The following is a 12113-nucleotide window of genomic DNA, read 5'->3' on the forward strand; positions in this document are numbered from 1 at the left end:
ATGGCTCATAAGTACTTCACTCCAGCTCTAGATGATCTGACAGTCTTTTCTGGTTTCCATTGGTACCAGTATATACGTGGTACACAAATAGATGCAAACACATACACACAAATAAAAATGATAAAAGTAAATCTTTGGGGCTGGAGAGATGTCTCAGAGGTTACAAGCACATGTTGCACTTGCAGAGGGCCCAGGTCCAGTTCCCCAAAACCCACATGGTGGCTCACAATGATGTATAACCCCAGTTCTGGGTAATCCAATGCCTTCCTCTGACTTCCAAAGGCTGCATGTATGTGGTGATCAATGTGCAATACAGAGATCTTCATCTGCTCCAGCCAGGCATGGGGGTGCACACCTTTAATCCCAGCACTGGGAAGCCAAAGGCAGGCAGATCTCTGTGAGTTCAAGGCCAGTGCGGTCTACATAGTGAGTTCCAGGACAGCCAGAGCTACATAGTGAGACCCTGTCTTGAAACACAGAAAGAAAGAAAAAGAAAGAAAGAAAGAAGAAGAAGAAGAAGAAGAAGAAAAGAAACCTTCATCCTTTGTGCCAACTCCCATAAGGCCATCCACATGCCTCTTCCTCAGACCAATCCATCTTCTAACTTCTAGATAATCACTTCCAGGCTCCTGACCAATGAGCTAAGCCATCTACTACTACCCCTGAGTCCAAGCCACCTTCCTTCCCACACTGTGGGAATGGCTATGTTCACTACTTGAAACTTTGCTACTGGGATAATATCTCCTCACCATTGTATTTCAGTGAAACTGATGAGTGAGAACAAAGCAGGGCTAGACTCACTTCAGTTTACACCAACACAAGCTTCGTCTTCTTCCACTGTCATTGCTGTAACAGGGCCCCAGACCTTGGGAGGCCCGGAGATCTTAGCACAACTGACTCCATAATGAAAAGGAACACCTAACCCATCAAAGTCCATGTAGTTCTGGAGCTGTCTCTAAAGGTACTAGCCTTGCTTTTTTGGCTTCTGTAGTTCTGCTTCTGGCTAACTGTTCTTGCTAACTGAAGTGTGTCAACCCAGGGCATTGTCTTTGTGCTTAAACGCACCCTGAGAAAGGCTCGGGGCTACCTGGGAGCCCCTGCACCCAGTATGGTCGCCAACTGGTTATTAAAGACTATTGTGCCATGCCCAAGCAGTGAATACCCTGCAATATTGTGACATGCAGAATTCTCAGTAGAGCACACATTTATGGAATAGGGGACATGGGGTCATGGTAGTGAGTGACATGGGGTCTGGTCAGTACCTCTGGATCTGGTTGAATTCACTTCAGGGCTTAGGAGCATTTACAAATTACTTGACCTTTCCCTTTTACTCTTTCGTGTATGTATGTGATGTATGTATGTGGAAGATGTGCATGTATGTGTGCAAATGTTCCGAGATCAGGGCAGGACATCAGGTGCTTTTCTCTGTCACTCTCTGCCTTTATTCCCTTGAGACAGGGTCTCTCACTGAACAGCCAGCATGCCTCAGTACTCCTCCAAGTCTCTGCCCTCAATAGCAGGGTTACAGGGGTATGTGGTCATGCCCTACTTTTAACATAAGTGCTGGGGATTCTAACTCAGGCCCTCATACTTGAGCAGCAAGCACCTTACCTACTAAGCCATCTCCCCTACTTAAGCTCGTTGAGTTTCTGAGTTTTGAGTCTTCAAATAGTTCTGCCCTTCCGGTCCCCGCCTCCATTTTCTGGGACTCCGGTGGCACATATATTAGGCCTGTGACGTTGTCCTATAGCTCCCTGGTATGCTGTTCAGTCTTTCACAGTTTCTCTGTGCATTGCCCCATCTTTTCAAGTTCAGAAATCACTTCTTTTGCGGAGTAATTCGCTCCTAATCCCATTCAGCGTTCTATCATCTCAGACATCGTGCATTTTTCACCTTTACATGTCTGATCTATGTTTCATTTTTATGAACATAAAATGTTCATATCATTTTATGTTCAGCGTATTTCAATCATTCACGCCTCTCTCCTTCTCTCTTTCCCTTCAGCCAGCCTTCACTGACATCTCTTATGGGTCAGACTTGCTCCTGGCTGTTGAGGAAACTGAAGTGATCGAAGTGAACTGAGGCTTTGTCAGAAAAAGCCATCTGAGAACAGTCAACATGTAGGGGAAATGTTCCTAACACAGAGGCTACTGACTGGAATCCATTAACTTCCCTGACCCTTCTGGAGTCAAAGTCAGAGCTCCTGCTCTGAGAGGCCTGAATCTGTCTTGCCACTTGCCAGGCTCTAGGCTTCAACCTTCAATCGTATGAGGGAAACAGTAAGTTGGGCTTCTTTGTTTCTTTTGGATCTTTTAGGCTGCTGATGAGATGACTGGAGACACAGTGCTGGTCTGGCCCCTTGGGCTAGTTTCCAGGCCGCTGCCAAGGCCTCGCCTAGTCTCTGAAGGGGCCTTGGTGTTTGTTAATCCACTCTCATCCTTCGGGCCCTTCCTGTCTGTGGAGCCTTATCAGAGCGTACAGACCTCACAGTCCTGACTCCACCCTGATTGACAGCTCAGTCCCCAAACTGCCTAAGGACCTTCTCGCCTGCAGCGCTCTTAGACGACCAGGTCCTTTTGCTGTGGGCATACACGAAGGTCGGGTCTGGCAGTCTCAGTGGGAGAAACAGCGGCTACTGAGAACAGGTGCAGCAGCCCACAGGCGCATTGCCTAGGGCGGCCAAAGGCAACCACTAACCCTACGGTGACCCAGCTTTCAGCCGGAGGCGAGAGGAACCACCCATCTCTCCATCTCTTAGGACCCGCCCTTCCTCGGCCCCGCCCCTTGTTCAAGGTTGACCAATAATAGAGAGTAATGCTTAACGGCGGCGGGGCGTTCAGACCAATGGGGTTGCGCGTTGTTGGCCCGCAGCGCCGCAGGCCGCACCCAGCTGGACGGCGGGGGCGAGCTGTGGGTTGAGGGCTGAGGGCGGGAGAGGCCGAGGGCTGCGGCAGGCGGCTCGGGTGCGCGGCAGCCAGGGGGCGGAGCCCAGCGCGAGCCGCAGGCGAGGCGGCGGCCGCACTCGGACCCGAGAAGCTGCACGCTGGTCCCGATTCTCCGCGGAGGTGAGGCCCGCGAGCGCGGCGAGGTCTCCGGGCCTGCAGCGGGCGTAGGGCTGGGGTGGAGGTGCTGGGCGGGCAGGGCAGGGCCCGGGGCCTCTGGGATGCCTCCGCTGCGCCGAGGAGGGCGCGGCGAGGTCGCTGCGGCGCGGGGCGCTCGGGGTCTCGGCTCATGCCGCTGAGTGCGGGGGCGAGGACGCAGCCTCAGTCGCTTCCCCGGATGGCCCCGGCGGACACGGGCTTCTCTGTGGAAGTGGCCGCTCGGTTCTGAGCTGGCTGGTGGGCCTCGGGGTACTCCCGGGTCAGCATTGTGCTAGTGGTGGCCCTGTACGCTGGTCACTGCAGAGATTATGGAAAGGCGCATCCTGGTCTCGTTCCTTGGCTCTTTTTAAAAGTGACACCTTCTGCCCGAAGAGGAAAAGCCAGCTCTATCCACGGATGGTAGTAATGAGGTGGTCGTGCAACTTCCTGGAAATGGGATTTGCCTTTCCTCTCTGTTTTTTTCTTTTCTTTTTTTCGTTTAGACCTCTCCCTAAAACACTTTCGTTTTTGTAATTTAGTTCCTGGTTCAAGGCATTTGATAGGTGATCGAGTTTGTTTTCTGCACACCCATCTTAAAATAAATATTTTGGCTCACCTCAAACTGCTGTTGCTTTGACCATATGATTTTAGGCCCAAAATTGTTAATCTCCAAAGACCAAGAACAGAGCCAATAGCTTTATGCGTTACTGTTCAGTTATTACAGAGAGATTTTGTGTTTGTCAGAAGTGGATCGAAATCTTAATCGAGATAGGATGCTGACAGATCGGCTGTGTCTCCTTTGTAAAACGCATGAAAACATGCTGGGGAGTTTGAGTGGATTCAACAGGCTCCAGAGAGGAAAGGACATTTCAAGTAGGAAGTGAATTTTATGAGGGTGGGCTTCTAAAAATTGCAGTCTTGAATTAAAGCCAATGATGTATAAATCACATCTTAATTCTGAAATTTTGATGTACTCCTTTAATTCTGAGTATGGGTAAAGTTGTGTGCTGTGCACGGTGCACCCCCACCCCCACAAGGACAGTATGTTACTTTGTAGCCCGGAATGGTCTGCCCACTGAGTTCTAGGATTACCGTGAAGATTGACGCCACACCCTGTTAGTAAAATTGTTTTTTTGAGGAAGTGAATGGTTTTGACATTCAAAACTGCTTTTTATGGTTCAGATGTGGTTTACAGTGGTGCAGGTAGAGGGGGTTGTTAGTTGACCAAAGTGTAGGTTGGTTACAGAGTCAGTAAATAAAGTGAATCTAAATTCTAACCAGTCAGCAAATGGGGGTAGCTTCCTTCCTAAGGGCTGTTTTAGACAAACTATTCAGATTTTTCCCTTAACTCTTGGTATTACATGATAACTGTTGTTTAGTTTTGTTGATTTTACACACACACACACACACACACACACACACACCAAAAAACCATTCGTTTCATATAATTATATTGAATCAGGAAATTAAATCCTGGATTGCTTCAGAAGGTACTGTGCTGGCTGTCAATTTGACACAGGATAGAGTTATTTGAGAAGAAGGAACCTCAATTGAGAAAATGTCCCCATCCAGATTGGCCAATGGGTAAGCTTGTTGATGATTACGTGGGAGCTCACTGTGTAGGTGATACCATCGCTGGGCAGATGGTGTGGGTGCCGTAAGAGAGCAGGCTGAGCAAGCCATTAGAGCAAGCCGGAAAGTAGCACTCCTTCATGGCCTCTGCAGCAGTCAGCTCTTACCCTCCAGAGTGCCTGCCCTGATTCCCTTGGATAACAGACTATTACCTGTAAGATGAAATAAACCTTTTCCTTCCCAAGTTGATTTTGTGTTTTATTATAGCAATAGAAATCCTAACTAAGACAGGCCCCCAGGTATTTTTACTATGTGAGGCTTAGTTTGGATTGACTTCTCCTTTTTCGTCCTTCTCTCTCATGCTGAATGGACTCTTCCATATACACACATTCACATTTGAGAGAGTAGCATTAAACAAGTCATTACATTCTCGTTCAGTTTCAACAATTGATAGCTGGGTATCTATAAAATTTATTCTACTTTTAAGATAACATTGTGTACCTAGAAAGACTAGAAATTCCAAAAAAGTAATTAAATTTGTCCTGTATATGCTTATTTTTGGTTTTGGTTTTGGTTTTTTTTTTTTTTCAAGATGGGTCTCTCTGTGTAGCCTTGGCTGTCCTGGACTTGATTTGTAGACCAGGCTGGCCTCGAACTCACAGCTATCCACCAGCCTCTGCCTCCCGAGTGCTGGGATTAAAGGTGTGTGTCACTGTGCCCAGCCCCTGCATATTAATGTTAAATAAACTATTTTCACATAAGTGATTACATTTTAAGCTGCCCCCCCCCCCTTAAAGACAAGGTCTCTCTCCAGAGCCCCAGCTGTCCTGGAACTCCTTCTGTAAACTGGGGTGGCCTTGAACTCACAAGAATTCCTCCTTCCTTTGCCTCCTGAGTTCTGTCCTGCTGCTTTATTGTTTTACTTTTTGGTGATAGTCTAATGTGACCCAAGGTGGCCTTGAATTTGCTATGTAGAGAAGGCTAGCCTTAAACTTCTAAAAGTATTTAATTAAAAATTTTATTTTATGAGTGTTTTGCCTGCATGAGTGTCTGTGGACCCCTTGCATGGCTGGTGCTGGTGGAAGATAGAGAAGGGGGCAGGTCCCTGAATTGGAGTCATGGAAGCTTGAGAGCTGGTTTTTGGCGGCTGGGACTTGAACTCAGATTTTTCTGGAAGAGTAGTACTTGTATTTAAACTGCTGAGTCCTATCCAGCCCTAGGAAATCAAAGTACTTAGAGTTTTTGTAAGACTTAACATGTGCTTTTTTTTATTTGTTTTGTTTTTTGTTTTTGTTTTGTTTTGTTTTTTGGTTTTCTTGGACACAGGGTTTCTCTGTGTAGCCTTGGCTGTCCTAGACTTGCTTTGTGGACCATGCTGGCCTAGAACTCACAGAGATCTGCCCGCCTCTGCCTTCCAGAGTGCTGGGATTACAGGCAGGTACTGGCTGATCCCATGCATCTTGGAAGACTTAAACATTGTTTAGAAACTACAGTCTGAGGATTTGGGTTGTTCCTTGCTGTATCATTTTAATCATCTTTTTGAACTGAAACTCACTAAGGCCAAAAACCAAGCCAACAGGCTGGAGTTGTGCCTCAGATGGTAGTGTGCTTGCCTAGCATGCATGAAGCTCTGGGTTCGGTCTTTGGCACCGTATAAACTGGGTACGGGGCACAGGTTTGTAATCCAAGCACCTAGGATTACCAAGAGGATCAGGGCATTCTAAGCTGTATATTGAGTTTGAGGCCAGGAAAAATGAAACAAACTAACAACCACAATAATAACTGAATCTTACATAAGATGTGGTTACTTAACAGATTAAATATTCCAGTGCCTTCTTAGTTTGGTCAGAGTCATGTTTCTTAAAGTAGGAATTTAGCATGATTTTAAACTTTAACAGACTGTTTAACAGTTAATGTTTGTTCTGACCTTTCACAACTAGGAAACACGTGGAAAGAGTAAAAAGGAAACAGGCTTAGTTCAGTTTGCCTTCGATCTTTATTTTTTCAGAAGAACAGTTTAAAACAGTTGATATGAGTAACCTGGAATGTATTGGTAAGTTGTTCTCCTCAGATCTGAAGGGGAAAAATAAAAGACATTGTTACTGACAGTTGCTAGCTTAAAAGTGCTGGACATGTTCACATCTGGCTTTATAGAAATATGTGCTTTTTTGTTTGATTGGTTTTTTTTTTTTGTTTTGTTTTGTTTTTGTTTTTTTCAAGACAGAGTTTCTCTGTGTAGCCTCGGCTGTCCTGAACTCGCTTCGTAGACCAGGCTAGCCTCGAATTCAGAGAGATCCACCTGCCTCTGCTTCCCAAGTGCTGGGATTAAAGGCATGCACCACCACTACCCAGCGAATCTGTGCTTTTTAGGTGGGAAAAACTACATTTTGAACGTAGGACTAGAATCTGTAGGCCAGCTGTCTTGTGTTTTTAAAAAAAGATTCTGAGCCTGGAGAGGCAGCTCAGTGGTTAAGAAAAGCACTTAACTATTCTTGCAGAGGATCTAGCATCAGGTCACTCACATGGTGGCTCAGAAACATTTAACTCCTGTCCCGAGGATCCAGAGCCCTCTTCTGAGCCTCTCCAGGCACCAGGCACACATGTGATACACATACATACATGCAGGCAAAACATTCACATAAATAAATCAAAGGAAAAAAAGTGCTAAGGACAGGTTTTTCTCCCCCCCCCCCCCCAGCCTCACCCCTTTGCTGGAGAGATGATGACTCAGCAATTAAGAACACTTGTTTTTGTAGAGGACCCAGGTTGGGCTCCCAGCACCTGCATTGTGTGTCTTAGACTTTCTAATGCCATGAGAAAACTGTTAGGATTAAGAAAATAAGATAACCAGGCAACAGATGTTATTTTATAGAGGAGTTTATTAAATGAACATGGAGAGAGAAGGAAAGGGAGAAGGGCACCCCAGAGAGAGACAGACGGAAGAGTAAGAAGAGAGAGACCTCATGGAGGCTCTGTTCTTTTATATGGCCCTGGGCAGGACCACGCCCCTGTTGCAGGTAGCCAATGATGTCATAGGTAGGCAGACTGAAGCAGAATCCTAAAGATGACCATAAGCATCTTGGAGAGAAAAGGGTTTATTTTGCTTCCATTTCTACTTCATAGTCCATCAAAAGTCATGAATCCAACACATTTTCTTTTTCCGAGACAGGGTTCCAACACATTTTAAAATTGGAATTGGGATGGTAATGGAATTTAAAAATTTTTAAATGGAGTTTTAAAAACACTTTTGTTTAATTTTTTTCATATACTATATTTTGATCATGTTCTCCCCCACTACACACAACAGTAATGGAATTTTGACAGACTCAAGCTAGATTCTTTTCTGTACTACTGATGAGAGACAGATATTGGAAATAAAAACAAGCTAGGGTGTATTAGAGTTCACTTGCATCTGTTCATTTGCTGATAAATGGCTTATCTCTAGTTGTGTCACCTCTGTTGTTTTTCAAAACCACACCCTTGAGTGCTGCTCATTTAAGGGTTGGGTTTAGGTGAGAATCTTAGGAAATCTTGATGCTGCATGTGTCGATTCAGACATAGTACAGCTCAGTGCTGGGCGTGGCCCTTGGGTTCAGTTCCCAGCATCAATCGCCATTCTTAAAACCAGGCGTGGTAGCTGGGCAAGGTGGCGCACGCCTTTAATCCCAGCACTCGGGAGGCAGAGGCAGGCGGATCGCTGTGAGTTCCAGGCCAGCCTGGTCTACAAAGTGAGTCCAGGCCAGCCAAGGCTACACAGAGGAACCCTGTCTCAAAAAACAAAAATAAAACAAAGCAAAACAGAGTACAGCAATTTACCTTACAATACAAAAAGCGAACAATAGCATGAGTGTACACTAGAATGTTATTTCTAAGAGCTGGGCATATAGCTCACTGGTAGGGTGCTTACCCAGTGTGTAGAATGTCTTGGTTCAGTCCCTGGCGCTGTCTTCCTGCAAACCACACCAACAGCAACAACTTAAAATATTTTGAAGATCATATAGCCTGGGTTGGCCTCAGGTTTGCAATATAGCCAAGGATGACCTTGAACTTTTTTATCTTCCTGCCTTTACTGTCAGAGTGCTGGGATTACAGTTGTGTACTACCACACCTGGGATTTTGTTTTGTTTTGGTTTTGGTTTTTTGAGTCAGGATTTCTCTGTGTAGCCTTGGCTGTCCTGAACTCACTTTGTAGACCAGGCTGGCCTGGAACGCACAGAGATCCGCCTGCCTCTGCCTCTCGAGTGCTAGGATTAAAGGCGTGCGCCACCTCGCCAGGCTACCATGCCTGGTTTTAAGAATGGCGATTTGATGCTAGGAACTGAACCCAAGGGCTCTACCACTGAACTGAATCCCTAACCCACAAATAGTATTTTTAGCATGCAACTATTACATTCCTATCAGTGCTAGAATGGTGAAAACATTGACCACTTATAAGTATGCACTGTATATGCCAGACACTGCTAGATATTTTATATTTCATATTTTTTTATACTTCATATTATTAATATTCTTCTTGTTATTACTTTTTCATTTTAAAGAAGTGATTTCTTTTGGCTTACAGTTCCAGTTCAGACTTGAGAAATCACAGGGATCTACCTGTCTTGCCACTTTTGCTGGGATTAAAGGTGTGTGCCACTATGCCTGGCTTTTTTTTTTTTTTTTAATTTTAAATTTTTGTTTAAGACAGAGTTTTAACTGGCATGGAACATTCAGGCTAGCCTGGAACTTAGAGAGATCTACCTTGGCCTCATGCATGCCAGTATTAAAGACATGTGCCACCACACCTGGCCCTTTTTAATTTAAAAAATTTATTCTTTGAGAGTTTCATATAAGTAAGCAATATATTTTGATCATATGCACTCCCAATTTCTCCTCCCTCTCCTTCACGAAACCTCAGACCCCTTCCTCCTACTCTCCCCAGGTACTCCCAGTATGTTCCCTTCTCTCCATTTTCTCTCATATTTCTGTAATAACCTGTGGAGTCCAATTCATGCTGCTGACTGGAATGCTGACTGATCTTGGTGATTGGTCTCATGGAGGTTATCACAGCTGCAGTGAATTGATGGGTGCAGTGGCCATGCCGTGCCCCAGGGACAGCAGTTCACAGCACTTTTGCTTATCCCGCTGGATATCTGCAGTATTCCCTGAGCCTTGGGTGGTGTGGAGTTGATAATAGATGTCCTGCTTAGGACTGAGCACTCACTCAGTGGACACTTATTTTTAGTACTTGGACCAGTAATGAGTCCCTGTATTAAGTGCTGACCACTGCAAAGAAAAGCTTTTCTGCCTGAGGTAGAGGGCAACTGTAAATGTATGTGTATACGCATAAGTATTTAAAAAGTAGTTTGACAACATGCTTAACAAAATAGCAGTAGTAGGTTCCTTCCAAGGACCTGTCCTTTAGACCCCTTTAGAATAATTTTACAGTACTAGGCAAGAATTTCTTCCTGTGACTCAGGCCTCAAATACAATGCAAAAGCAGTTGGTTACCCCTATAACCGTCATGCCACAATGTTCTACTATGGGTACATTTTTTTCCCCAAGACAGGATTTCTCTGTGTAGCTTGGCTGTCCTGGACTTATTTTGTAGACCAGGCTGGCCTCGAACTAACTCAGAACAATTTGCCTGCCTCTGCCTCTGCCTCTGCCTCTGCCTCCTGAGTACTGGGATTAAAGGCACGCCCTGCACTCCAGCAGTGGGTATATGTTACTGGCCGGTTGGTTGAAGTATGGATACCATTGCTGTCTTTTCTTCTTCAACAGCCTGCATAGCATCTTCTGGCACTATGAAAGGTAGTCAGCATGGAAGAAGGTTTCAGGCCCTTTCCAGGTTGATTTCTTTATATCTTGTAGCCAAAATGTGTCTTTAGCAATAGAGTCTTACCATCTGGTTCTGGTGGGCAACCAAGAACGACGACAGTAAGCCGTGTTGTTCTTAGGGTTTCTGGGGCCTCCATGACCAAGAACTCATAAGGAGGTATCCCCTGCCTGGTTCTTTTTTCCGTCTCTGTCTTTCTTGACAGAGTCTTACTGTGTGTCCTTGCCTGGTTTGGAACTTGATTTATATAAATCAGGCTGTCCTTGAATTTAAAGAGACCTGCCCTCTTCTACCTGTTGATTGCTGGGATTAAAAGTATATGCCACCACATTTGGCTTAATTCCCCCACTCTTGCCTCTTTTGGTAGTGCTGGAGATTGAACCCAGTGCCTTGTGCTAATTATTTTCAAATTTATAGGAATAAATACATCAATATTTCAAAAAAAAAATAGAAAAAAGAAATGAAAGATTGAACCTAGGGCCTTGTAACTTAAAAAAAACTTATAAAGATATAAAGACACATAAACATCTGGTCTTTCCTCCTTAGTTAAACCTCTGCAAATGCCCTCAGAGATAAACCCAGAGGTGGATATTATGTGTGATTCGAAACCCAGTCAAGCTGATAAGGAAGATTGGCTATCACCTTTGCTAACAGGAGAAAATCCTGCTAGTCTACCAGTCAGGGGAACGGGTTATACTGCCCTCTCAGCATGTGCGATCCAGAAAGAAAGTGGCTGATACTTAACCCCAACCCACTTTCAGTCCTGGAACATTCTCCTGTAACAGATGTTTCCAGCATCAGGCTTGTTCTTCTAAGTGTACTGCTGCTGCTTTGATTTTTAGCAGTTCTTGAGCTGCTGTAGAAGGCAAATCCCATGAGCTGGGATTTTGAAGAGTGGCTACACTTTGAAAGATCTTTATTTGCTGTGTTACCCTACTGGAAAGAGCTTTCCATGATTATTGGCTGGCTAAACCATGTGGTGTTTTCAGGAGTCAGGAGGATGGAGCTCGTTTAGGACTTCAGGTATCTTTTGATGGAAGTCTAGAGAGAGCTTAGTTAACACATAGGACAAGAAAGTGGTTCTCTCTGACCAAAAGAGGAGTTTGAGATATTTGCTGTCATTGTCATCATGGCCAGTGAATAGAATTTATTGCTAATACAGTAATAGTATGTTATAAATTTCATGTTCATTCTTCAACAGTCTCATAAGATAGGTATTTTTTTATCACCCCCCCCCCATTTTATTTGGAAAAACTGAGGTTCAGATAGTGCGCTTGCTCAAGAGGTATATCTCATATGCATCAGCCAAGAACGTTCTTGTTTTGATACAAGGTCTCACCATGTAATCCAGGCTTGCTTGGAATCCTTTTTTAAATTTTTATTTATTTATTTATTTAAGACAGGGTTTCTCTGTGTAGCCCTGGCTATCCTGCACTCTCTTTGTAGACCAGGCTGGCCTTGAACTCACAGTGATCCGCCTGCCTCTGCCTCTGAGTGCTGGGATTAAAGGCATGTGCCACCAGGCCCGGCTCTGCTTCGAATTCTTTATGTAGTCCAGTTTGGCCTTAAACTTAATTTGTCCTTGTCAGCCTCCTAAATGCTGGGATTATAGGTGTGTGTCACTGTCCTAAGATTTAAATCTT

At 44.8% G+C, this 12113-nt stretch overlaps 1 protein-coding gene across 14 annotated transcripts in view; it reads left to right on the forward strand.

The window, feature by feature from the left end:
- Positions 1 to 2913: 2913 nt before the first annotated feature.
- The window catches only part of Add1 (adducin 1), a 58283-nt gene continuing 49083 nt past the window's right edge, over positions 2914 to 12113 (forward strand). For 11 of the 14 annotated variants that reach the window (XM_051165104.1, XM_051165106.1, XM_051165105.1 and 8 more), the window contains exon 1: positions 2914 to 3065. The gene's annotated coding sequence lies outside the window, so the exon portion shown is untranslated. The remainder of the gene's footprint in view (positions 3066 to 12113) is intronic. The other 3 variants (XM_051165107.1, XM_051165116.1, XM_051165117.1) reach the window with 1 other exon arrangement.

Source organism: Acomys russatus, chromosome 22, assembly GCF_903995435.1.
Source record: "Acomys russatus chromosome 22, mAcoRus1.1, whole genome shotgun sequence".
NCBI lineage: Eukaryota > Metazoa > Chordata > Mammalia > Rodentia > Muridae > Acomys > Acomys russatus.